This window comes from Ptychodera flava, unplaced genomic scaffold (genome assembly GCF_041260155.1).
Source record: "Ptychodera flava strain L36383 unplaced genomic scaffold, AS_Pfla_20210202 Scaffold_46__1_contigs__length_1169225_pilon, whole genome shotgun sequence".
Lineage (NCBI taxonomy): Eukaryota > Metazoa > Hemichordata > Enteropneusta > Ptychoderidae > Ptychodera > Ptychodera flava.
The window spans coordinates 839,607-864,241 of NW_027248368.1; positions in this window are offsets into that span (position 1 = coordinate 839,607).

The window sequence follows — 24,635 nt, forward strand, 5'->3', positions numbered from 1 at the left end:
CGTGACATTTTGGAAAAAAACCCATTGAATTGCTAATTAATCCATATATGCCAAAATTCAGACCTCTAGCTCTATTGGCTTGCCCACAATTATATATGGGCATAATTAACGAGGTAAAGCATGTGTTGTCATAAGGTCTCCCATCCTACTAAATATAAAGGACATAGCACTTGTGGTTACTTATTTATTGACATAATCGTGTATTTTAGGTAAAAGGTTATCGAGGTCACATGACATTTTGTCAAAAAATTTCTATCCTATAGTCTGTCCCTATATACCAAAAATCAGACCTCTAGCTCTATTGGCTCGCTCAAAATTAGATATGTGCATAATTAATGAGTACAATATGTGGCGTCATAAGGTGTCCCATCATACCAAATAAGAAGGGTGTAGCACTTGTGGTTACTGAGTTATGGACAAATATGTATATTTGAGGTCAAAGGTCACCAAGGTCACGTGACATTTAGTCAAAATAATTGTATTGCTAAGTTATCCCTATATACCAAAAATCAGACCTCTAGCTCTATTGGCTCGCTCAAAATTAGATATGTGCATAATTAATGAGGTACAATATGTGGCGTCATAAGGTGTCCCATCATACCAAATATGAAGGGTGTAGCACTTGTGGTTACTGAGTTATGGACAAATATGTATATTTGAGGTCAAAGGTCACCGAGGTCACATGACATTTTGTCAAAAAAATTGTATTGCAAAGTTATCCCTATATACCAAAAATCAGACCTCTGGCTCTATTGGCTCGCTCAAATTAGATATGCACATAATTAATGAGGAACAATATGTGGCGTCATAAGGTGTCCCATCATACCAAATGTGAAGGGTGTAGCATTAGTGATTACTGAGTTATGGACAAATATGTATATTTGAGGTCAAAGGTCACCGAGGTCACATGACATTTTGTCAAAAAAATTGTATTGCTAAGTTATCCATATATACCAAAAATCAGACCTCTAGCTCTATTGGCTTGCTCAAAATTAGATATGCACATAATTAATGAGGTACAATATGTGCATCATAGGGTGTCCCATCATACCATATATGAAAGGTTTAGCACTTGTGGTTACCGAGTTATGGACAAATATGTATATTTGAGGTCAAAGGTCACATGACATTTTGTCAAAGCGTCTGAGATATCTGCGTGAACGGATGGACTCACATGGATGGACTAACGGACTGAATGACCCAATCTATGAGCCCCCTGGACTTTATCTGTGGGGACTAAAACTGTGTCACTGCATCCTTTTTGCAATATGAATATGATGAGAAACTAAATTTTTATTTTTCTTGGCCTTATACATGGGAGTCTATGGACTGCCTTATACATGGGAGTCTATGGACTGCCTTATACATGGGAGTCTATGGACTGCCTTATACATGGGAGTCTATGGACTGCCTTATACATGGGAGTCTATGGACTTCCTTATACATGGGAGTCTATGGACTGCCTTATACATGGGAGTCTATGGACTGCCTTAAACATGGAGTCTATGGACTGCCTTATACATGGGAGTCTATGGAGGTGAAAACTAAAAGTCCTCTAACACGGCCAAATTTGATCGCATTGTGAAACTAATCAACATGCATCTGTATGAGGTAGAGTACTATCCTTTTACCAAGTTTGAACGAAATCGCTCCAGGCGTCTCTGAGATATCTGCGTGAACGAAAAAAGTCATAAAATATGCAAATGAGCAATTAATTAATAAGCCACACCCACCAAAATCTAATCAGATCTAAGTCTCATCATGATAATACCAAATACCAAATTGCATGACATTGGACCTAAGGGTTCTTAAGTTATGAGTGGAACAAAATCTGTCTACGGACGGACGGACGGACGGACGGACGGACGGACAGACGGACGGACAGACGGACACACACACAGACATTGTGGCGACATAGGACACCTTTGGTGCTTCGCACCACGGTGTCCAAAAATGACCATTTATGCCATGTTTCACCCTAGGTGAAAATTTGACAAGAAATTAACATTGGTAACAACAGTTGAGTGCATTATCGGGAGAAAGTTGTCAGGATGACCTGCTTCAGTCTCATGGTTTTATCTCAAACAGTTCTGGTAATTTTTGGACACCGTGGTGCGAAGCACCAAAGGTATCCTATGTCGCCACAATGTCTGTGTGTGTGTCGGTCTGTCCGTCCGTCCGTCCGTCTGTCTGTCCGTCTGTCCGTCCGTGCAATCCATAGCAAGAGGTCTGATTTTTGGTATGTAGGGATAACTTAGCAATACAATTTTTTTGAAAAAATGTCACGTGACCTCAATGACCTTTGACCTCAAATATACATATTTGTCCATAACTCAGAACCATAAGTGCTACACCCTTCATATTTGGTATGATGGGACACCTTATGACGCCACATATTGTACCTCATTAATTATGTGCATATCTAATTTTGAGCAAGCCAATAGAGGTAAATGTATGATTTTAGTATATAGGGACAGACTATAGGATAGAAATTTTTTGACAAAATGTCATGTGACCTCGATAACCTTTTACCTAAAATACACGATTATGTCAATATATAAGTAACCACAAGTGCTATGTCCTTTATATTTAATAGAGCCAATAGAGCTAGAGGTCTGAATTTTGGCATATATGGATTAATTAGCAATACAATGGTTTTTTTTTTCAAAATGTCACGTGACCTTGATGACCTTTGACCTTGAATATGCATATATATGCATAACTCAGTAACCACAAGTTCTTTACGCTTCAATTTTGATAGGATAGTAGACCTTAAGATGTCACATCTTGTACCTCATTTATTATGCACATATGTATTTCTTGGCTGGCCAATACAGCTGGAGGTCTGATCTTTTTCCCGATTTAGAACCATAACTTAGACATGCCTCTTGTTTCAAAATGGGAACAATGACATCGACCTATGTGTCCATAGATCTGAACATATACACTCCAGTGATACTTCTTAATGACCTCATTTCCCTGCCCCATCAAGACTAATACTCCTATTACAAGTGGGGACTATGTCAATGTCAATGACTTGTTACTTCTATACAGAATATTATCTCACATAGTGAGTGTCTGAATATTATTCTGAATTGTATTCCAAAGCACATTCTGAAAGGACTCTTCTGGAATATACAGAATATTATCTCACATAGTGAGTATCTGAATGTTAATCTGAATTGTATTCCTAAGCACATTCTGAAAGTAACTCTTCTGAAAATTTCACATTCTTTGCCACTGCACCATCTCCCTAATATATACTGATGACCCACGGTGTCCACTCAAGTCTCACTTTGATTATACAATTTTATGTCAAAGAAAATAATCTGCAAATATCACTCCTTGAGCTCATTCGACAATATGATAGTGTTTGAAATGCGGACAACTGAAAACCAGAAGTACATTAACTTTCCAGGCAATATATTGACAACTTTGTTCACAATATCCTCATTAATATATGGTCATTATTCCAGTTATTTGCAAGGGAACTGAGTTGCAGTCAGGAATTTTAAACCCGGGGACAGTGTGTCCCACTACTGTTTATTTTGGGGAAAATCTTGCACATTTTGGAGACAACACGCGTCAGTTTTCAATCAAATTTTTTACTATTTTGTAACAAATTAGTTTCATAAAACAAAATTCAAGCTTATGGGGCTGCGTCGCTATGCTTGATTTCAGGTAAGTATGTTATTGTAGCAGTATACTTTATCTGCCACCAAACAGAGCCCAGTCAGACTACAAGTAAGTCATAATATCAAGTGCAGTGTTCTAATTACTTCTAATCACAGCTCTGAAAGTATGTTAATATACCTCAAAAGAAAGAATTTAATGCAAATAAAGGTCATCACCAGTAGCCAATATACTGCAGACTACATCAGAAGTTCAACATATTCATCTAATAATTTTAGGTCTACAAGGCTGTGAAAGACACTATATCGGAGGAAATCAAGAAAGGTATTACAAATGTAAACCCCGGGATAAAAGATTGTTTGGCAACTGGACATGGTAATCTTGTCATCATCAATGATCAAGTGCAACTTAACTACCAATATGTCAGTGGAGCAATGAATGCAGTCAAGTATTGGATATATAAGCTGTAAGAGTTTATCTACAGATTTGAAGTAATTACTGTCAGCCTTCAGAGAATATTTAATTGTACATACATTTAGAATTATTCTCTCAAGAGATGTTACAATACCTGAGACAGATCCAATACACTCCGCAGTGTGATAGAAGAAATGTTACTGGTGTTTTTGTACCTGTACCTGTAGGTTAAAATGACATGACAAATTGAGATAGGTTGATTGTAGAGACTCCTAAGACTGGGATCTGAGTAACTGGGCAGATGGACAACCATTTAACTGTACTGATGAACACTGGTGCTGTTGTTGATTTGAAGAACAAATAGCAAAATGAAATCTGCGCTCATCTGCACAGTGTGTAAGAGACTTGGGACCCCTATGGGCTTATCATGCTTTCCATTTGAAGATAGCATGCAATGGCCAACTTCTTAAGCTTTTTCATGGCATGCAAGTGTAGATATACAGACAATTAGCTCTGTTAATATAATGCAGATGTTACCACCTCTGACCCAGTCAGTTCTAATTAATTCAAGCATGGGTGTGATTTTGCGAAAGTTGCAAAGAAATTCAAGTGGCAGATTGAAATTGACTGCATTTGATGTGTATGCACATGTAGGCTTATGCAAAGATATTGAATATATCGGGTATCTACACACAAAGTATTACAAATAATAGGTCATGTTCAAATCAATCTAACTACAATCTTTTAAAGTTGTGCAATCAAATTAGACATTCAGAGGACTATGACAGGGTAAAGGCTAGAAATTCATTCACTGTGAAGTACATTTGGTCATAGACCCTCGAGGGTCTATGATTTGGTTAGATGACTTAATAGTTCACTATGGTCATGTCAATTACTTTGCCGTTCACACTCCAGTTTGTCACTGTAGAGGTGTTTGCAGTTGTCAAAATGTCATTGTTGCATTTGTGTCACGTTTGAATAGCTATCCAAGCTGTTTAGTAATTAATTCAAAGGACAACCCAAATTTTATGAATGTCCAGCTTGGATTTACATGTATATACAAGATATCTGGAAAAGCAAACATAACTGATGTTGTCAATATAAGACCAATACTTTCACTTTGCATGGAAGTCTTATTTAAGGGTGGACTTTGCAATCATCATTTCCAAACTTTACATCTGGGGGTCTACTTTGACTCAAGTCGCAGTAAAAAAATTATTTCGGCATGGACAATATCACAGAGTATTGCAGATAATTAATTACAATTATAGAAACATTTTGACAGAGATGTTTTGCTAAAGCACATTTGAGATATGTGTGTTCTAATGATTCAACACTATAACAAAATTTACAGCAGGTAGAATCTACTTTCTCAATAAAATAGATACTTGTTACAGGGTGGAAATCTATGGAGTAACTTCCACTGAATTTTGTTGTATTGTTAACATTTTTCAAAACAACAACACTGTTTTTGTTGCTGTTCCAATTAAACACTTGAAGCAATGTATGCAATTTTGTTAATTAATCAATATGAATAGAATTTTTTCTTTGCAAAGATTGTGTAAAAAACCTTTGAAGACAACTTGAAAAGATGAAGGAAATTGAAATCTTTTCATAATATCCTCAGTTGCTGCTAATGACTTTGAATAGTTATTTGAATATTTTGTGTATGTGCCAACATGTATTCAGTAGATTTTATTGTCTACCAATTCTTATGATTTCAAAAGTGGACTGATATGAAAAATAAAATTAAACTTCCCCTTGTGAAACGTTCCCCTTTGGAAAATTGACTCATTTCATAATTTTCTACTCTGTTATTGAGTGACTTCAGTGTGCTTGCTCATGTTTGTCAGTGACTCTGTTGTGATGAATGAAAATCCCATCAAGTCTACCGGTATCTGCCAAACTCAATTTTTAGGATAGTGAGATGTTTCTGTTCAGGCAAATGTCTGTGCTGAAGTAAGCATTTGAGTATCATTCTTGCTGTAGGTTCATTCTACATAAAATGACAGATTCAGTGAATGTGCATTATAACACAAGAATTACCATTTTAGTTGCCACTCCCTGAAATGGCCAGTGTGCACTGTCTGAAAAATGCTGGGGGAGTAAGCAACCATAGAGCAATGCTATTTTACACATTTAAGTCATGGTATTTGAGGACCCCATTGCCAAAACATAGGGCCAAAGTCCCTGAAGCTAGTATAGACATGGATACAAAATTAAGTATTTCCTGACTGTATGAAATTATCTCACTAAAGTCATCCTCGGGACCTGTATACCAAATATTAAAGCTGTCTTAATTCAGACCAGCGGTTTTGAAAAAACAAGTGACAAAACAGACGCCAGAGCTCCGCTGTGTTAGGTAGAGAATAACTTTCTGTGACGTGTTGATGACGAAGGTGGATATCTTTGATAGCTCATTTCAGGATGGCCTGACCAAAAATTGCAAACTTGTACATTCTTTATAATTTGAATATGTCATATTTGATCATCCCTATGAACCTGTATACCAAATATCAAAGCTGTCAGACAAGCGATTTTGATGAAATAAATTTTTGACAAAAAATGACAAAAAAATTCCTTAAAAATACATTTGCATATTCATCACAATTTGCACAAATCTAAGTTGGTTATCCCTAGCAACCTGTATACCAAATATCAAAGCTGTCTGATCAGCCGTTATGAAGAAGATATTTTCAACAATATCAAAAAATAAAAAAGGCAGTTTCTCAAATCTGTAAATAAGTACTGCGGTTCTCAAGATATTTGAGTGGACGGACACTCACAATACATACATGTCGGTATATCCATGTACATACATACAGACTGACGACGGACACCAACAGATACCCATCCCAATAGCTTCTATAGACTATAGTCTATAGTAGCTAAAAATTGACAGCCCATAGGGAGGCACAATTAGACCCTCACGCAATTTCCATAACCATACTTTGGTATGCCCTATATTTAAACGGGTCTACAGATAGGCCACATATCATGCAGTCAGACTACTTTTGTGTGGGTTTAATATGAAAAAGTCTAAAAATCATAGCATATACACTCACTGGTAATAAAATTACAGGCAATATGACCTATGGTCTTGGTTTGCGGCAAATTAGCTGCAAATTAGTTGTTTGCTACTAATTTGCAGCAAATTACTAGTTTGTGGCAAATTTGCAGCAAACTGATTTAAGGGTTTGCGGGAGGGTCACAGCTAGCTGCAAACTTCTGCAACTCCTTCCTGCAAGCTATACCTGCAGTTACTATGCTCGCTGCATATATTTGCGGCAAACTTGCTGCAAATTGCAGAAGAAATATATAAGGTTATTCCCAAAATACTGGGATTTGTATCCAGTACATCGTGCAGCAGAGGTATTGTCCGAGACGCGTAGGACAATACCGTAGCGTACGTACGATGTACGCGAGGACATAAATCCCAGTATTTTGGGAATAACCTAAGTTATTATACACCTTTTTAGTCCAACTTTACAAGAAAAAAGTCAAAATTAAGGTGTCTTTTGGATGCTCGTCGTGCACTGCACTGAGCGACCACAAGCAGAATGAGAATGCTTTGAGTGCGTCCGCTGAGTGTACAGAACGAAATTTCAACCCATGCTGCTCAGTGCACATGGTAGAAATTGTACGTCACCAGCATAAAATCACTCGAATTCACAGGTTTTGGACTGACCACGATTTGATTTGGAAGTACTGAATGCTAAGAAGTATACCATATATTTTTGTTAAAAATGTAAATGTTCTCTTCTTTTTCTCCATGTTGATGTGAAGGTGTTTTGAGGTCAAAGGTCAAATTGCTTCCAATAACACCTAAATTATTGTACTCCTCATCAAAGTTATTGGACTCTGAGTCTTCTGATACTATTTCTTTACGGCCCTGTATACGGCTTTTGTGGCCCGAGGTCGTACGGCGGAAGGGCCCAAGCGTGCGAGGGCCCGTACGCGCCGTACGACCAAGGGCCGCAAAAGCCGTATCAGGGCCGTAAAGGTTTTATCATATACCTTATGGAATGATAAATATGTAGTTTACATAATATTCAACATTGTTTAGGAGATAAAAATGCGTGCAATATCAAAAATTCATCGCCATTTGTGTCAGTTTTTCATAAATACGATGGCCGCTTCCCGTCGCGGATTGACATACATAATGACGTCATTTGTTTACCTGCAGAATTCTAGAACGCGCAAAGCAATATGCGTACTATTACGTGACCAACAGAGATCAAGGCTGAAATCGAGGTGTAAGAAGGACAAAAGCGTGATGTCAGTTTCTTGTAATTTATACTGAACAGGCACGCACTTAGTATACACAGGATTTCACTAGAATTTAGAAATAAAAGCCGATGTTACCGGCGCGGCTCCACTGTCGCCACGCGCAACTACGATCTGAGCGAGCAGACGTTTTCCAAATCTCGCGCTGGCTTTGTGTACGAATGGAACGTTTGCGGATAGCAACGCGCATAGTAACCAGAATCGAGATTGTTCATATTTGGGCACCGGGCCGGGGCATGATACGTAAAAAAAATGCACGGATCTGAGGGCGCTTTCTCCCATAGCTTTACACAGGCACGTGAATGTGGTACAATGTATATGATAACTAAACTTACAGTACGACGAAACTCCATACATGTAAGTTACAGACGCAGGTGTATAATAATATAAGGTTATTCACAAAATACCGGGATTTATGTCCGAGTACATCGTGCAGCGGAGGTATTGTCCTCGACGCTACGCGTCTCGGACAATACCGTAGCGTACGATGTACGAGGACATAAATCCCGGTATTTTGTGAATAACCTTATTATTATACACCTTTTTAGTCCAACTTTACTTGAAAAAAGTCTAAATTTAGGCGTTTTTGGATGCTTCTGCACTGAGCGATCGCGAGCAGACTTGGAACGCGTTCAGCGCGTCCGCTAAGCGCACAGAATGAAATTTCAACCCACAGGCGCTCCTTAGCTGGGTAGTCTGCCAAGTAGATCGATTTTCGGATCGATCTATTGATCCCGTAGTCGATATGCCCGCCACTGCAACCTAAATACTCACAAGGTGTGCAACACAATCACTCAAAAAACACACCACCCGATTTGTCAACTGGCCGTGCGCTCGCACAAAACATTCAGAACTACACTCCCATATACCTAGTTGGATCACAAATTTAACCATCTCCTCGAAAATCACGCCGATGAACGTGTTACTCGCATCATCTTGAAGAAATCGGCCGAGTTTTGAGACAAGCGCGGGTGATATACGGCCTGCAGAACGATTCTACCATATGACGTCATTTTTTCCACTGCTGATTGGTTCAACTATACTTAACCAGTGACGTCTTGCCATGACCTTTGTTTTGGCCGTTGATTAGCCAATCAGTAGTGGAATAAATTACATCATATGGTAGAATCGTCTGCAGGCCACATTCCACTGCCGTTGGTCTCAAACACGGCCGATTTCTTCAAGATGATGCGAGTAACACGTTCATTGGCGTGATTTTCGAGGAGATGGTTAAATTTGTGATCCAACTAGGTATATGGGAGTGTAGTTCTGAATGTTTTGTGCGAGCGCACGGCCAGTTGACAAATCGGGTGGTGTGTTTTTTGAGTGATTGTGTTGCACACCTTGTGAGTATTTAGGTTGCAGTGGCGGGCATATCGACTACGGGATCAATAGATCGATCCGAAATCGATCTACTTAGTAGACTACCCAGCTAAGGAGCGCCTGTGTTTCAACCAGCGCTGCGCAGTGCGCGTGGTAGAAATTTTACGTCAGCACCATAATTTCACTCAAATTCACCGTTTTGGACTGACCATGATTTGCTTTGTGAAGTACTGAATGTTAAGAAGTATTAATTGTTGTAAAAATGTAAAATATTCTCTTCTTTTTCCTCGCGTTGACGTAAAGTTGTTTTGAGGTCAAAGGTCAAATAGCGTCCAATAACACCTAAAGTTATTGTACTCTGCGTCAAAGTTATTGGACTCCGCGTCCTCTGATACCGAAACTTACTGTACGACGAAACTCCATATGTTACAGACGTAGGTGTATAATAATATTTGGTATGAAGGGAAGTCATTCAAACAGATGCATATACGTTGACAAAACAATTTCCAAGAGCGGTGACATTCACATCAATATTTCACCAGTGTCTTGAATTTTACTAGAGCAGTGACATACGCATCACCAGTGTTACTGTCGTCAATAAAATAATAAACACTGGCACCCAATGGTTACTCAACTGTGTAATTATACTATGATAGTTCTCCCATATTTGCTGCCAACTGTTCATTGCTCAAACAAATCTGAGTTACTGAACATGTCTAAACATGATAACTGATGAATTTAGTGAGTAGGGAAATGAACAGACAATAGAGGGGTACTGTTATTCTGTATTCTTTTAGGGTAGTGTGCACCACAGGGACATATATTTGGACTCTCAAACTTTTAGAATTATTTTCTGATTCACATGTAGGGGTTCGTTTAGCCCTTAATTGGTGTAAGAAAATTTTTCACTGTCATAGTTTTTTGAAAAATGAAAAATTTATTTTTCCCCATGGAGTTAATAAAAGGATGGGAGCCATTTTTAATTTTGAATATCGGTAAATTGTGGGTAATTTGTTTTTTTAGTTACCAAAACTTGCATGGTGCTGCCCAAATGTTATTCTTGATTTTGAAAGAAAATGGTTAAAATATTCCCAGGGGAGAGTCTGAGCAAAAGTTTAAGACTCTCACTTTTGAGGTGCATACTACCTCAAGGAGGGATATAACAATATGGTTTGGCTTATGATTTACATACTCTATGTGTGTAGTAAACTATGTGTGCAACGGATGTGACAGAATTCACTCACAGTTGAGTGTCTGCAACTTTGGCCAGTTACAGACACTTGCAAGAGTGGCATTCTCAGTTCTCCATGGACTGAACGCCTTCCACCATGTTTCATTGTGTATGATAATGTCCATGCAGACACAGTATACTGTGATACTTTTATTTGCCAAAATAATGGAAGAATCTAGAAACTACACCACAAAGAATTCTGTGGGCAGGATGGTGCCTCACTTTGAGTGTCAGGACATTCACATACTGAGTTATAAACAATGTCTTTTGTCTTCCAGTACAGCTGCTTGATGGTGACAGTGCAGTGTATCCAGTCAGTGCAAATACCAGGCAATGCATCTGATCCAGTCATCTACAGACATTATATCTAATTTGTCATCATTACCAGTTTGGGAGAAAATCATTCAAGAACTCCGTTATTTGAAATAACGAACCCCAAAACCAGTTTTAACAATCAAAATGGCATTACTGGATCCTCTAAGGTCTGGCAAATCTACATGTAAGTTGCATTACAATGAGTTTGATGTACACCACTGAATAGAGTATTTAAGAGCACAGCATGTTTGATAAAGATTAAGGGATAAAAACCCTGAATAATTTGAACTGTAAAAATTCAATTTTACTGTACAGCCAGAGTCAAAGCATAATATTCCCATAATTGTCTTTATGAGCCAAAAGAACAAGCTTGGATAAAAATTTGTTTAATTTTTAATAATGAATCTGTAGTTTACTGAATGGGTGAATTAGATTGGTTTGAATTTGCAGTCCTTTCTGGTTAAAATAACACGATATGAAATGCGTTTTTAATGTAGTTTCCAGGAAATGAATCCCACAATATGACTGAAAACATGAGTATGATTATTGGTTAAGGAATATGACAACCTGCAATGCTGAAGTACGCCCTTCAAAGATGGTGTTTTATGACATTTTATTGGTAGTTTTCATAAGAAAATCTGTTCAAAGTGTAAATTATTAATAACCCTTTATTTTCATGATTTTCACATAATGTAATATTTTTGTATTTTCAGCAGCAAATTGCTTCCTCCCCCAGACTTTGGTAAGCTGAGTTTATCCAATGCTTGATATGCAATCCAAAACAAAGCTGTTGAGAAAGATTGAAGGGAGTTGACAAGAAAACAGACAGACTGAGTTTGATCACAAAGAGAAGGTCATGCAGTCATAACACCCTATACCTTCACTTTCCACTGATCAGCTTCAGAATTTTGATCCAAAGTTTTCATGTTGCAGACTTCAACACAAAAAACACGATTGGAACTAATTTTGAAGAATTGGATCTTCATACTTTTGAAATTTCTCAAAGTGTCAGGTGGTCTAAAGCTGACAGTTGCAATTGTATTACAAATTATTCATAAAAACAAGTGTATAACTTAAAAAGCAAGGCAGATGAGCTTACATTTGCAGATTAAACCATCATTACTTCACCATTCAATTACCCCAAATTAGTTCCAATCATGTCTGAGAATGACATTGACTTTTGGAGGCCCTTCTTTCATAAACTTCAATTTTTTGATTTTAACCCATTTGCAATTGTAGTTAGCTCTGGAGCTATAGGACAGTCCTATTATTTTCTGTAGCAAAGTCAGACCTCTCATAAGCATGAAATGGGGAGTCGATGAACAGATTGTGTACACTTCTTGAAAAATGCAACCTTGAAATCCAGTTTACGTTGGATTTTACCAGTGGATACAGTTTTCACAATTTGCATATTTCCAATTAATTTATGGCTTTTGTTCAGAACCAAATCAATTGATTTTTTTATCTGATGACAGTTTAGAGAGTCAGACTGTATGGCATTATACACACAACAAAATTTCTGAAAGTGAGAGTTTCGTATCTTTTCTACACTTTTCCTTGAAACATGTACAGAAGTCTGCCCTTCATGCAGTGCCCAGATTCAAGAAATTCTTGTTGTGGCATAGCAGGAGATTCCAGAGTCAAAAAGTGATACGAGGAACATCATTCGATTGTAACTGGATTCCAGTGAATGGAGATACATCAACCAACTGATGGGCCTTGCAGAAAGCATTCACAAAGTAGAGGAAAAAAATTTGATAAATACAGACTAATTACAGAGAATATCAAAAGGTGAGTATTATTGAACAGCTATTTCTGATCTCTTTCTTAACTCTCAATTTTTTTCATTGAAATAGTATTCAAGGTTCAAAATTTGTTTTTTATTGGTAGCGAAAGTGGGCTACCGTTTTCTAAATTTGGTAGGTCTCAGAGGTAAAGACTGGTAGCCCATAGCCATGTTTACATGTTTTTATTTTCCATCATTGCAATTCCACCCTTAAAATATTCATGGATATTTTCACAACATGCTCCTTTGCTCAAGGTTTCATTTTCTATTGAAATTAACGCTAATTTTTACACAGCATACACTCTCTTCCAATAACAGGAAGAGAGTGTATGCTGGGAAAGAGTTCAGTCCAGGACTGTGATTGGGTCAAATAATGGTAGTCTCCTTGTTATGTTTCATATGACATTTTAAGCTTTTGAAACAATAGCAACATCACAATAGTTATGTTCTTTGAATTTTATTGGTCAACAACAACACGTCTAAATGAATGTAAAAAAATACAACAACCAGATCTCTGGGTTCCAGGTTACATGACATTTTTTTTTCAAGTTTATTTTTTATTTCAACATTCCATTCAAGCAGAAATTTCACCAAAATGTCATTTCTGTGTCAATTATTAGGGATTGTTTGCGCTATTTATTTTGAAACTAGGATAAAAATGTTGAGTCAATTAAACTCTGAAATTGTCACTGAGTTTTGCTTCTTTGGTTACCTATCAGTATCAATGTCTCCAAAGCCTACATGTACCAGTTTATGAAAGTTTGTGAGAATATTATGGCAAGCCAAGTGTTGCAAAATTCGTGAAAACTATTCTTATGTTCATGAAATCCACATTATGTTCATAAACGTGTTCATAAAAACTATTTTGTGTTCATAAAAACCATTGTTGTGTTCATAAAAACTATTTTTGTGTTCATAAAAACAATTTTTATGTTCATGAAAACCATTTTTGTGTTCATGAAAGCTATTTTTGTGTTCATGAATTTTATGTTTATGTTCATAAAAACCATTTTTATGTTCATAAAAACTATTTTTGTGTTCATAAAAACCATTTTTGTGTTCATAAAAACCATTTTTATGTTCATGAAAACCATTCTTGTGTTCATTAAAACCTTGTAGTAGTAGTATGCCTGGAATAGTGGCACGTGCCGAGGGATTACAGGGAAAGACGTCGACTCAACTTTGCCACAAGGAAAGCAAGTGTACACTACCCTGGCTAGAAGACAAATGATCGTCCATTACTGTTATCTCGCCTCGCGTAAACATAATCTCCGCGGTCTCTTGGTGATACAAGACTACCACAGCAAAATGGGACGAACACACCTGGCATCTGCATGGGCAATCAGCGACCTGTGCTCGCAGATATATAAAACTATACACCGTGCAAATCGTTTGAAATCACGTGACGGAGAAACCAGTCCGTAACACGCGGTTTCTCCTCGGAATAAAGGTCGCGTTAGATCTGATGACACACAAACGCACTGTCAGTTGCGGATTTCAGTCCCTGTCAAAATGACACCAGAAATAGCAAAGTGCAACAAAGGAGTTTTTGTTTAATAAGGATAAGGCACTAGATGATAAATTCCATGGGCAGCTTGAGCTTGCCGTATGTTGTGGGTTCGAATCCGATTGAAAACTAGCCGTATTTTCTACCCTGGGTTGGTAACACTGCTGGTGGACAGAATTGTCCCCGAGGTTATCGTTCGCCCAGTTAAAGCGATGAAATTTGTTTCTTCGCTTTGATAAAGTGTGTATGTGCGATGTATGATAGTGAGCATGCGTGCGTGAGTGCTTCACGAACTCTACAACGTGTTGAGCGGTCTCAGTCAGAAAAATGTAACAACTTAGCCGGCTATTGAACCACTCTTTTTTGGGAGTGGAGATTTAGCCGAGTGGTTCTGTCTGTGGCCTCTCAGCTAGGCGGCTGCCGTATGTTGTGGGTTCGAATCCGATTGAAAACTATCCGTATTTTCTACCCTGGGTTGGTAACACTGCTGGTGGACAGAATTGTCCCCGAGGTTATCGTTCGCCCAGTTTAAGCGATGAAATTCGTTTCTTCGCTTCGATAAAGTGTGTATGTGCGATGTATGATAGTGAGCATGCGTGCGTGAGTGCTTCACGAACTCTACAACGTGTGTCGAGCGGTCTCAGTCAGAAAAATGTAACTTAGCCGGCTATTGAACCACTCTTTTGTGGGAGTGGAGATTAAGCCGAGTGGTTCTGTCTGTGGCCTCTCAGCTAGGCGACTGATGCCGTATGTTGTGGGTTTGAATCCGATTGAAAACTATCCGTATTATTACACTTCCCTTGTATTTCATCCAGGAAACTAAACCGTAAGGTTCCTACCTGATTTAATGTAATCTCTAAATTGAATTGAATTCACTATAGGAAAAAGTGCGTGACTAGAGCGAGAAACTGACGCTTTCTCGCAATCGGTGAGAATCTGTTCTTATTCTCACCGCTGTCGGTGAGAAAATTTTAATCTCCACTGGAGATTGGTGAGAAATGCACTCCTTGGCGAGAATCAAGTGTGAGAACAAATTCTCACCGGTGAGAATGGAAATTCTCACTAAGTACAGCGAGAATTGAAATTCACTGGCGAGAATCATCAAGACTCGCCGTTCATTGGCGAGAATCATAAAGACTCCGAAAGGCGAGTCTTGATGATTCTCACCAGTGAATTTCAATTCTCGCTGTACTTAGTGAGAATTTCCATTCTCACCGGTGAGAATTTGTTCTCACACTTGATTCTCGCCAAGGAATGCATTTCTCACCAATCTCCAGTGGAGATTAAAATTATCACCGACAGCGGTGACAATAAGAACAGATTCTCACCGATTGCGAGAAAGCGTCAGTTTCTCGCTCTAGTCACGCACTTTTTCCCTATAGTGATTGGCTTAAGTGGATTGGGACTCGTGAAAGGGAATTGTGCACACTGAAGTAATTTACACTGTCTGGCCCTCAATTTCACCAGACATGCCCAGAAACAGGCGATAGGCTTAGCAAGTTTGTCTCTCATCACGATGATCAATGGCTGTCTTACCATGGCGGATGCACACTTCAAGAGAGTTTTTGTACAGTGTATGCCAAGGACGCGATTTCCGCCTTAGAGAAAATGGTTCATCATCGCGTAGTTTTAGGATTTGGGATATGCCGCGCTGACGGTGTGGTGGGCTGGGTGTTCGGAGGGTGAAGGGAAAAAACACTGCAGCCACAAATCAGTCTGTCATAATATGACCACCTCTGAGCCAGAGCCCCACCTAGCGCTGAAAAGTGCATGCATATAAACATGTTTTTTAGAATGCAAACATGATTTTACGAAAAAATATGGTTCATACACGTAAAAATGAAATCTATGAACACAAATTGTTTTTCATAATCAAAAACAAAATCTATGAACAAATGAATGTTTTCAATGAACATAAACATCAAATTCATGAAAATCATTTGTTTTCAGGAACACAAACATGAGATTCATGAACATAAAAACAAATTATGAACACAAAAATATGGTTCATAGACACAAAAATGGGTTTCTTGAACATAAACATGATTTCAAGAACACAAAAATGGTTTTATGAACACAAAATGTTTTTTATGAACATAAAAATGAAATTTATGAACATAAAACATGAAATTTATGAACATAAACATAAACATAAAATTCATCAAAACAAATATAGTTTTCATGAACATAAACATGGAATTCATAAACATAAACATGGTTTTCATGAACACCAAAATGTTTTTTATGAACACAAAAATAGTTTTCATGAACATAAAAATGGTTTTGATGAACATAAACCTAAAATTCATGAACACAAAAAATGTGTTTCATGAACACAAAAATGTTTTTTTATGAACACAAAAATGGTTTTCATGAATGGTTTTTATGAACACAAAAATGTTTTTCATGAAGATAAAGAAAATTCACAAATTTTGCAACATTTGGCTTGCCATAGAATATTAATCTTTTTTTGTCCTTTACAATTTATTTGGATGCAAGTCGATTTTTAAAGCGATTGAAAGTTTAAGTGTGGTTTTCAGGAATTGTGCATAAATAAGCACGAATTAAGCATTCATGGAAAATAACATGGGGTTGCTTCCTCCCCTATTTTAACCACCATTTTGAGTTACCGAACAAGGGGTTTATACTCGGACAAGTATGGTAGATACACGGTCTATATAGATATGTGAGTTGTACTTACACATACATCGAACCTCATGTGTTTTTTTACTTTTGAACACTTTTAGTCCCTCTGACAGGAATTTGTTTAAGTTCTCCAAAGATGGGAAAATTTAATTTTGTGTCAATTTTGCAAAAAGCTGATCAAACACAGGAAACCTGTTCTTACAAAAAGGTAGTCAAACATAGGTAACCTATTTACAACGAAAACTGGCCAATCGCATTGTATGGCTATCCTGGTTTGTACAGAGTTCAAAGTAACATGAAATTTTAAAATTGTATTGTTTGTAAAACAGCGGGTGATTATGGCTTTGCTATAATCATTGTTAACGTCTGGAGGGACACGGGAAGAAGGGTTTAGACCTTGCTAAGTATGGGTCACCATGCACCACTACTTCTACTGCTTGCTGATGCACTGGAGACGTAACCTTATCTACCAACCGCCTTCAAATTTACCGTTATCTAAACAACTTGCGTCACCCTTGCCACGTCATTATCCATGCACATATCAGTATGATCAAAGCCACAGATCGTCCATTTCAACTTCTGCCACGCTCAAGTTCACACCACAAAATTCACCATGCCAAAACCGAAGAAAAGCAGGGGCCGCGCACAGGCGGCCACCCGTACATCGGCGAGGGCGAAGAGACGCCCAGCGCACCTCGGCAAATACCTAGTACCCCAGTCAGTACCGACGGAAACCACACCAACCAACCCTGCCAGCGGCGTGCCGACAACCGCCACAGCGGCAGCCGATCCAGGTATGTCAGACCACGTCGCCAACTAATAGAAACCGGCATTGCAAGCGCCATTGATTCAATCCGACGGGAACTACGGCAGCCAACTACCAACACTACAGCACAGGCGCCTATCCCGACGCCCAACCTGCAAGTCCAGCCAACTGATACAGTCGTTGGTGCTCTATCACCTGCTTCACTCATCGCCGCCGGGCCGACGACGCTCCGCCGCTCCGTCCAGCTCGGTGCTTACTCAAGCCCACCCCAAGTAATCATCTCGCTAATCGTAATGGATATCAATTACTCGCCATTACAGCTGCCCCACCCGACTCGACCACCAGTGGTGGCGCTGCGCACATCACCCTACCGATGGCGGCGCACCTCATAACAACAACCTGGACAATATGGCTGCGCCCTACGCTCAACCCGCCCAGCCAGCCGGTCACAATGCACCGCCATGGCGCCCACCACCTAGCGCCGGGCCAACGGGCAAATCCTCTGAAGCAATACCCCCAGCCGACATGCTACTGCTATACGTCGATCAATCAACACTCAACGCCTTGGCTAACCTCGGTAAGTTCATCGAATCTGGTGACTTACACCCGGATGCCCTAGCTCCCAACTCAACCCAGGCTACCAAGACACAAGTAGCTTTCGATCCAGACAACCGTGGCGTAGCCACATTCACAACCGAGGTGAAGCGGAAAACTATCGACGACTTTGACACCAGGTTACAGTGCTTCCTCGTCTCTTTCTTATATCGAACATTCTACTACCTACATTTGGCGATCCCCATGACCACCTACCTTCGTTTCATCGCCTCCAAAGCTGCCGCCTACAAGCCGGAGGCCTGGCTCACGTACGACAATTCTTCCGCCTGTACGCTGCTCGTTACCCAGACAGGGCCAACTGGAGCAAGCCAAACCCAGACCTCAATTTCCAGCACTTCCTCAACCAGCCACACCCCCTGCGCCCTTCCTGCTTCGCCTGTGGCCAACATGGTCATGTGAAGACCGACTGCCCAAACCTACGCAGCAGCGATACCAACCCATACTACTGGGAGAGCTCAGCAAACAAGAAACAGCACGACGAACCTCAGGTATGTCGATCTCTCAACCGAGGCTCATGCAAGACCCAGCTGCCCTGCACGACCACCAGCATAAACAATTCACAGCCAGCCTCATCCACGACCTCACCCATGGTGCCAACATCAGCTCCAGTGAAAACCAAACACCGCGCTATACCCGCAATGCCAGTCAGCAACGATCAACCCGGATACCGTCTCCACCGCAATAACAAACGAACTGCACCTGGGCCACACAATTGGCCCATTCGCCGTGCCACCTCTGCCATGGGATGGCAAGAGAATGGAAAGAGATGTACCCATATTAGTCGCCTGTTCAATTTGGGGACACGGCTTCCGCGGTGGTGCCGCCACAACCACCGCCGAAGCCGGTTCATCTGGCTGGCTCATAAAGACACTGGGCAGATGGAGGAGTGACGCGTACCAGATCTACATCACGACACCATAGGAGACCCTCGACGTAGTACCGAAGGTACTCGCAACTTGCCAACAATTTGACGTAGGACTCTGTTCTCGGTGGACAATACCAACGATGTAATGGCGCTACATGAACTATAGAGACATGAAACGTTAGGAACAATGAACATATACTATGAGAAATCTCCCAATGACGCATGGTCACCACGGGGGGGGGGGGGGCTGCTTTACTGCCGCACCGCAGTCATGCATGCCCGCGGTTTGGCCATAATTTGGGGGGTACTGTCATGGGTCTGCTGCGGGCGACTGGTAGCACGTTGCCCGATGCACGGTACCAATAACCCGGTACCGCCATCCAGGCCGCTATGACGCCTCGTTGCCCCCGCCATGGCAGTACATGCATAACCCCGGATTTCGGCCAAACACTTGTCTCCGTGTCGTTCCTTTGCGTTAAGACAGGGTTTAATTTCTTAAAACAGTTTCTTTCCATTCAAACAGAGAACAAACACTATATAGTGTAAAGAGGAAGTGATTTGCTGACTTAAGTTGTTTACAAAGTGGAAACAAGTATCATCTGTAAATACTGTATAGACTAATGAGATTTAGTATTGGGTACAGGACTGCAATATCTCTCTGAGCTTCTACATCGATACATTCCAAACAGACAACTCGCTCTTTCCCAGATTCTCGACTTCTCAGTATTCCAAGAGCTTCCACAAAGACTTTCGGTGAGAGATCTTTCTCTTACATTGGCCCTGTGTTATGGAACAAACTCTTCCCTCTGACCTTCGCCACTCCAACTTTGCCCTTTGTTTCCGCTGTTCCCTCGAGACTTTAATTCTCTTTATACAGTAGGTTAACCTTTTTCGTTCATCCAGTCTCCAGTCCCAGTGATTCAACATTCCTCTGATACAGTGTACTTTGTCATTTTTGCGCCTAGAGCTCTGTTCTCAGAAATTAGGTGCATTACCAATGTACTTTATTAGTCCCCGTGCGTAGCACAGGGACTAGTAGATTAGGTCCCGTCCGTCTGTCCATCCGTGCATCCGTCACCTATGATATCAAGGCATGCCACTTTTTTCACAAAATAATCCAATTTGACCACCAGAGATTCACTTTTTTTGGCTATTCAGAGCTATATCCCTTGAATCTGAATAAAAAAATTACCCTTGACATCTGGTATTCAGACTCGTATTTTCTGAATTCATTGGCACTGCTTCCCCTAGTATATATAGATCATTTCATTCAGTTGTTTAATGGGAGATATAAAGTGGGACATATGGCGAAGATAATAGATTAACAATGTGTCGGAATGTCATCATGGAGATACCAAAAGATCAACGTGTGATGAGTGAGTGTAACTACATGGCCTGAAAACCATGTGCATCTGATGTCGACCTTTAGTTTTCAGATGTAGTTCATCCGTTAACCTTGGTAAAATCATGTTTACGTTTAGGTTTCCTGACATCGTGGTTCAAAATGTGTACACGGTAACAAACTCGCTTTGGTAAAATCATTTTTTATGTTTAGGTTTCCTGGCATCTTTGTTCAAAATGCGTACACACGGTAACAAACTAGCCCTACGAGCATGGCAAGAGTGTCTGGCTTTGTCTACGCCATACAAACACCTAGGCCAAAAGTAGAGATTTGCGGTCCCAATCGGGACCACAACGATAACGTGACGTGTACAAATCAGCAAAGCGGTTACTGAAACCTGGGTCAGATTATCCGTATACTATGAGCACGAGGGATGTTCGAAAAGGGGTTACGATCACAACAACGTCTTCATTTACTTAAAAACAACAAAAAACTGCCTCTAAACGGCAGATGGATCAATGCGTGCAGCCATTTTGATTCTCACTGTGCCAGATCAAAACAAATGAACATCAACTGTCTAAACCTTGCTTTCGCGTGGTAGTATACTTTATTAACAATGTCATCCCTTGGAAATGCTGAATTGGTGACAATGTTTCAAAAAAGATAACTTCACAATGTTTACATAGATTCTTCGCAGTGAAAAGTTGTAAAGGCATTAATTAGCCTGTACTATCAGGTCAAATTTTAAAGGTCCAATATAAATATGCATGGCTTCATTGTATAATATGGTAACATCACATTTTTTATTGGAAAAAATTAACTTTATTCAAGCAGTTTCTGTGTCCCTGACAGCTGGTTTACAATTACGATGAGCTACATAAACTAAGTGGGTTCATAAACTGTGCAGATTTTAATTAGATTATTTGTAATGTCTGGTAATATAAGGTTCAACAGGTTTGATGAAAAGTTTATTAATTTGTGTACTCTCATTGTACGAGTTTACCGATCGGTCTGAATAAGGAAATGCAGACAATGCCGGACTATCCATATACATGTAGGGATTGTTAATTCAGTTTGAATTCTGGCGTGGCAAAAGTTTCCTGTTTTTAGGCCTACGTCACTGATGTGTATATATGCATTCATTGACATAAGATGTCGTATTGGATGTACACAGCAATATTTATATTTCTTATAAACAACAAATGTTAGTAACACAGTACCTTTATATATCATATAAGTTTGGCTTTTCTCACAGTAGAAATTTTTGAATGATTTCCTGAACAATTTCTGGCGCTGCAAAAGTTTGCAGTTTTTTGGCTGACATCACTGACATTGTATATAATAGTGTAAGTACCGTTTGAAATATCTTTACAATTGAGTGACCTGGAGTCAATTTCATGATATGTGCAAGACTAATTGTGAAAGGTATGTCAAGGCAGTTGCAATTACATACTGTAGCAGATTTTTCTCTTTTCAGTGTACTGTGCTAGTATATGTGATTGCATTAATGTTTCTTTTCTTGTTTTTCTTTTTTTGTTTTAGCCCTTTCTGTATGTCTATGGAAAGTAAACCAAGACACTGAACAATCAACTGGATCAGTAACTTCCCAATATATGGTTGGATATGCCAACACTTTGTTATGAAGATGCCATGCACTAAGGGACATATCCTGTGAAAGAACTGTAGATGAACTTCTGATTTCTTTTGTTTTGTGTCATTTGTTAGCATTTCCATCTGCAATAAATGTAAGGTAGGAATTCAATGAAAAACCTGGTAAGATTTTCTTTTGTTTGTGAATGTATGTGAGTGTTTGTACCTGTGGCTACATTCTGAAAACTTACATGAGCACAAGAATGAGTAGCTAGAGTGTGAGTGGTTGTGGCAAAGTGTGAAGGGTAGGGGTATGCTACTGGGCGTGGGATACCCATAGGGTCAGCTTCGATAGCGGTTTGTAAACCGTAATGTAGTAATAATAATAATAATAATAATAATGATAATAATTTATTCTTCTAAAGCGTATAACATAGAAATACACCATCTCTATACGCTGTACATTTAAAATCTGAATAAATAGTTACATAACACAATAAAATACATACAATGCATTGGTTCACTAGTCTAAAAAATATACACAAAGGTAAAACAATTTAAAATTTAAAAAACATTTTGTCAATAAAAAGTCTAAAAAGCTGTTTTAAAAAGGTAAGTTTTGACCTGCGATTTAAAATTATTAAAAATGTTGGTTGATCGAATGGCCTCTGGTAGCTTATTCCACAGCTTAGGAGCACACACTGAGAATTAAAGCTCTATCGCACCATAACTCTTATTCGTCTTAATTTCGGCTGAACTACTGATACACTGGAATTGCTCCTCATGTTTTCACGTATCGGCATCCTGACAGTTATCAGTTCAGTGAGGTAGCGCGGCGCCGTATTACAATGGATAATTTTAAATGTGAGACAAAGAATTTTGAATTGAATTCGCTGCTCCACTGGCAGGACAGGAGTCATGTGACACCTATCCCTCACCCTAATCCTGGCTACCAGCCGAGCAGCAGAATTCTATATGAGCTGTAATTTATTTATTTCATAATCAGGCAGACCGAAAAGTAAGCTGAACCAATTTTTCTGCAGAATGCTGGTCCAAAAACTTACGGATTTTTCCTATTCTCCATTTTTCCTATTCTCCATAGGGCGTGTGATGCAGCACAACACACACTAGCCACTTGATATATACTGTTTGTGGCAAGTATACCGCAAAAAAATTCTGCAAAGCCTAAACTTTTGTGGCAAACATACCAGGACATGCATGAGTGTCGTGGTAAGCATGACCACAATATGTGCGCCGCAAAATCCATCAACATGTGAAAATCTCAAGATATCAAGATATGCGTAAGTTTACCACAACTTGTTGTGGTAAACTTACCAGGCAATTATGAAGACTTTACCTGAACTGTTCGCCGCAAGGCTTTAATTTTCGTTAGGGCAACTACTGTAACAAATGAACTATTATATGGTGAGATATCCCACCGAAAGAAAGCTAAACACTCTTCCGGTGTAATTTCAGTCACTGTCTCGAAGTACAGTGTTTGGCATATTCTAAGTTTTCGCTTGCAAGTTGTTGATAGAATGGTTGTGTAAACACAGTCTTTAAACATCTAATCGCAAATAGCAGTATTAAAATCTGGCAAATATGTAGCAGTAATTTTTAATACTTTTGTAATTTGTAATACAATAAATTGTAAAAAAAATTTGCGGTAATTTGTAATGCTGCAGTAAATTGTAATAACTTTGTAGTAATTTGTAAAATTGAACTAGCTTAATTTGTAATAAAATTTTGAGTAATTTGAAATAAAGCATTTTTGATGAATCAATCTCTATTATAATTTGAATGGTGGTACTAGTCAGTGAGCAGATGCTGATTATACATATCCTTTTATTTCGTGCAAACATGTTTTCTTTCAATCATGTTTTAGCACAGTTTTAACATGTAAAGGCATAGATGAATTTTTAGGTAAATACTGCCTTCTATCTATCTATCCACGGTAGGGGCACCCTGCCATCCTTCCCTGAGAACAAAACTTGGGCTATAGCTATAGCACACTACGTACATAGTGTGCGTACGTGCATCCATACATACCTGCATACATACATACATACATACATATGCAAGTACGTACATACATATCAGGGCTCGAAATTAACTTTTTCCCATGGTAGTCCACTTGGGCTACCATTTTCTGAAGTTGGTAGTCCAGTGACTGGTAGTCCATTGCATATTTTAGTTTAGGGATATTGTTTTTCATTAACCAGACAAGAACAAGCAATTTTTCAAAATTCTGCGCATGAAGTGAATTTTCTAGTCATTTGATGTGAATACTTCCACACATAGTACCAAAAGGACAC